General features: G+C 45.6%; 1 protein-coding gene across 1 annotated transcript in view; it reads right to left on the reverse strand.

Annotated features, from left to right (window-relative positions):
* rptor (regulatory associated protein of MTOR, complex 1) overlaps window positions 1–5,000 on the reverse strand; it is a 107,737-nt gene that overhangs the window by 30,901 nt on the left and 71,836 nt on the right. The gene's annotated exons all lie outside the window — the stretch shown is intronic.

Genomic DNA, 5,000 nt, shown 5'->3' on the forward strand with positions numbered 1-5,000 from the left:
TTTATTCATGTCAAAACACGCTAAATACACAGCTAAAACACTGAATCAACATAATAACACGCTCACTTTCACTTTTAACAACGGTGGATGTCATTGGCGATCAAAGACAGTTAGTCTATGATCACCAAATATCAGTTTCATCTCTCTTCACACACACACACACACACACGCTCCATTACCCCAACCCTATGCTAATGAACTGTCATGTGGTTTAGCGGTTAGCACGGTCCTCATCCCTGGTCATTTCCCTCTCCTTCACTCAGTGGTCTCGGAAGAAGGGGAGGGAGGATAGCCAACACTGTCAGTAATGGGAGTCATTAATCAAGGACACACAACACTGCCAGCTGGTCTATTCTTCACACACACTATACAGCCAGCTGGTCTATACCACCCACCCACAGACAGAGACAGACACACACACACACACATTCTTCTTCCTCCTCCTCCTCTCTTAGACAGACAGTCCATGAGCTGTCAGGTGTCATCATGATCATCCATACAAATCACGAACATCTCAATATGATTGTCTTCTTCCTTTCTTTTGTCGCTTTTCTTCAGTTTTCACTGTGTTTTCTACCGAGGGTGACAGGTGTGTCTTCATGTTGATGACTACACTAGCGCGCGCGCGCACACACACACACACGCACACACGCGCGCTTTTGTTTATCTGCCATTCCCCCCCCCTCTCTCTCCTGTCGTTTTCTCCATAGTGTCTTCCCTCGTTCCAAGCTGTCACTCAACTCAACAGAACTTAAAAACGGCGCTGAACTGGGTTCGAGAGAAAGAGAGAGAGAGAGACAGTCGATCGCTGGAGTTGCGTACAAAGTGCTTCTCAATGTGACTGTCATCATCAGTTTGTTTGCTCAGGGCTTAAACCTGCCTGTCACCAGTCTCTTCATATTAGGACTGCCTCAGTGCTCCCTTTCCCCTTCCCCTTCTCGCTCTCGCTCCTTTCCTCCGTTTCTCCCTCTTTCTCACTTGCTATGGCACATCACTGCTGCAGTGAAATCCCCCCTCCTTAGTTGGTTGGCTGTGCCCTTTTACTCCCTCCCTCCTTCCTCCCTCCCTCACTCCAGGTGTCAGCTCAGCTGTGGAGACACTCAGCAGTAGAGGCATCCAGCTGTTATTGGAACTCATTATGCCTCTCTCTCTCTCTCTCTCCCTCTCTCCCTCTCTCTCTCTCTCTCTCTCTCTCTCTCTCTCTCTCTCTCTCTCTCTCTCTCTCTCTCTCTCAGGAGCTTCAACTCAGTCTCTGGGGACAACCCAGCCTCTCCTCCTCCTCCTCTCCATCCCCCCTGCCATCCTTCCTATATTTCCCCCTCTCCCTGGTTTCTCACCTGAACTCTACACTTGTTGGTAAAGTGAAAAGTAAAAGGTGTAGAGAGAGAGAGAGAGAGAGAGAGAGAGCATGCGAAACAGAGAGAGAGGGAGCGTGAAGAAAGAGAGGTAAAAGAGAGGTGATCGGGGACTTGGCTTGGGGGCCTGAATGTGATTAGGTGGCTCGCAAGAGCGCCTGCTGCCGTAAACACCACGCTGACGAATGTCAAATCCACTTTCCCTCTCCCCCGTTCAACCCACTTGGCAGCACTATATCACGGCACACACAAATTATCACCACACCGCCCTATGCAGTCTCCATGAGAGGGTGTGAAGACCAATAACTCCCACAGGCTGAATGCTGTGGTAATGACCTGATCTGACACTTCCTCAATAAGCGGTTTCTCTGCGGTGAAACGGCACGGCACAGTCAAACTGAACCGGGCGGTAAAAGCTGATGAAGCATGAACCGTCAAAAGTGTGGGAATAAAAAGGGGAATGTGTTTCTTTTTTATTTTATTTTTTTTATCGTTTTGACAATGAATTCAAACCGTAACTGACACTTCTCGACGCAACACCTTAATTGCATCCTTCATACTCTGCTCACAATACTGCAGGGTTGTGAACAAGAAATGTGAGCCCGTCATGAATAATGGTTTTCAGAACACTACAGCACCGGCATAAATCCTTCTCTAAAAGCATATTTAATGTCCGTTTCAGGAGCAGTCTTGTTCAACGTGTACAGTAGAAGCAGGTATATCTCAGTTTTTGGAGTGTATTTCAGTATCTCTCACACACATCTCCTTAGAGTGGACAGAGAGGGCATCTCAAACGCCCTGACACACGTAAGAATCCCTTCCTCAGGCATATTTAAATTTGCATTTCAGTGAAGGTCTTGTTCAGTATGGACAGCAACTGTATATCACACACTTCCCGCGATTAAAGGAGGGCACTTCCGATGCTCTGACACAGGTAGGAATCACATTCTAAAACAGTGGAGGCTGGTGGAGGTAGAAATCGGAGGACGGGCTCATTGTAATACATGGAAAGTAATGAGGAATGGTATCATCATGCATTACAATCCACCAGCCTCCTCCTGGTTCCAAAGCAAGTGATTCTCAGTGGTTTTGTTCAGCAACTATATATCTGTCCATCTCCTCCCCACAGAACCCACTGACTCAGAAGAACAGCCAAGCTCTTAGCTGTGGTAAAATATAGATGTCAGGCTGGATATGAGAATGACTGGGCCAGAGTACATGTATCTAGAAAGGCATTTACTGGGTAAGACACGTTTCTGTCTGTCTTTCTTTCTTGTTTGCTTTTCTTCCTTCTTGCTCTGTTTCTCTCCGAGTACAGTATCACTTTCCTACACACAGATTAAAAAACACTCAGTGCATTTGTACTTGTAAAGGACCAGATGCACAAAGTGTTTTTTAATCTGTTCTCTCACAAGGGAAAAAGACACACAATAAAACCTTTCTAAACATTCCGCTTGGCCTTGAATCGGCACACTGCTAAAACATTCCAAATCTAAAGCCGTCTTAACGTACGATGCGACTCCCTGGTTGAGTTGGTTTATGTGTGACGGCAGGTGGTCGTTTAAAGACACACCGAGCAGAAGAGAATAGTGAGACATCCTGCAAACTCATTACTGTTTACATATTTAGTTTAATTTATTTGCATATGTGTTCATCTGCACATTTGTAAAGCACTTTGTAACACTGTTTTGACGTCAATGAAGTTTATTATTATTATTATTATTATTATTATTATTATTATTATTATAATAATATAGACCCCATACCCGCTGTAGGGGGCCTTCGTGACAAGGTTAGCATCACATTTGTCTTTTCTAAAGCAATGTGTTTTGGCATTAAAGTACTCTCAACCCTCTATGTTACAACTCCCATGTTGTTTGTGTGTGTGTGTGTGTGTGTGTGTGTGTGTGTGTGTGTGTGTTTGTGTGTAAGGAGTTCAAACCAGGACTCTAAGTACTGTAGGTTACATAACAGCTTAGCAAGCAAGGGGCCAATTTGCCACTCAACACTGTTAACAAACAGACCCCCCCCCCCCCCCCCATCCACGCTACTAGGGCCCTTGGTAGTGAAGCTAGAGAGGGTTAGCATCAAGGTTACCATCTACAGCAATTTGTTTTCCGAATTTTAAAGCATGTGTTATGCTAAACCTCAGCTCTCTGTGGGCTATCTAAGAGTGTGTATGCCTGCCATGCGCCGCCAACATAAAGATTATATCAGCAGGTTGCGGCAGCTAACTGGCTAGGGGCCAACCTGCCACTCAACCTGCCACTCAACACCCCCCCCCCCCGCCCACCCCAACTGTGAGAGGCCTCCGTACTGAAGCTCGGGGAGGTTTAACCAAACGCAGCACGCTTAATGCACCAGATAAAAGCGTAGCGATGCAAACTGCTGCCAGAATGTTGCTTTATTCACTTTCTACTTCCCTGGGTGGGATTAATCGAGTACAATGTAAAGCCTGGTAACACTGTGTCCTGGGGACACCCATAGACTTGGCTGTGTGAGTCTAGTCAGACTAGGATTACGCCCAATCCCTCCTCTGCCATCCTGGGAGTTTAATTAATGATGGATTAATTGATTAATCTGAGATTAAGATTTGGCGGTGTGTTTCTATCAGGCTCGAGCTCTGCACTTGGGGGGTTGTGTTGTTGTATTACGTACGTAGTGTGTAGAGGAGAGGAAGAGTGAAGAACAGAGACAACGATGAAGAGAAGGAGCCACCTTAAACTACTGACACACACAGAGAGGGATTTTCTCAATCTGGCGACAGAAGGAGGTAAATCCCCCTCTCCCTCCCTCCCTCCCTCCCCCCCCCCTGGGTTTGGGGTGAGTTAATAGTTTCTCTGCTCACGCAGCAACTGGTTGTCAGAACACATCGAGGCTCCCGCCAATCACAGGCGAGCGTAGAAGAAACAGGAAACAGAGAGGGCCCAGCGCTCCCTAAACCAGGAAAACCACTCTGAACACAAACTCCTCTCCCTCTCTCTCTCTCTCTCTCTCTCTCTCTCTCTCTCTCTCTCTCTCAATGGGCGCCCCCCAAACAAACTCTTTTTCTCGCCCTTCTTTTGGAGTAGCCGGGGGTTTTCCTTTTCTCTCTCTCTCTCTATTCCCCCTTAAAGGTTGTACCTATCAGAGAGTTGAGGGGGAGTAGGGTCATAGGAATGTAGTAGTAAGGTAGTACTAGGGTAGTAGTAAGGTAGTAGTAAGGTAGTAGTAGGGTCGTCGTAGTAGGGTAATAGTAAGGTAATAGTAGAGTAGTAGTAGAGTAATAGTAGAGTAGTAGTAGGGTAATAGTAGAGTAGTAGTAGAGTAGTAGTAGAGTAATAGTAGAGTAGTAGTAGAGTAATAGTAGAGTAGTAGTAGGGTAATAGTAGAGTAGTAGTAGAGTAGTAGTAGAGTAATAGTAGAGTAGTAGTAGAGTAGTAGTAGGGTAATAGTAGAGTAGTAGTAGAGTAGTAGTAGAGTAATAGTAGAGTAGTAGTAGAGTAGTAGTAGAGTAATAGTAGGGTAATAGTAGAGTAGTAGTAGGGTAATAGTAGAGTAGTAGTAGGGTAATAGTAGAGTAATAGTAGGGTAATAGTAGAGTAGTAGTAGGGTAATAGTAGAGTAGTAGTAGGGTAATAGTAGAGTAGTAGTAGGGTAATAGTA

The sequence above is a fragment of the Argentina silus genome (assembly GCF_951799395.1).
Source record: "Argentina silus genome assembly, chromosome: 22".
NCBI lineage: Eukaryota > Metazoa > Chordata > Actinopteri > Argentiniformes > Argentinidae > Argentina > Argentina silus.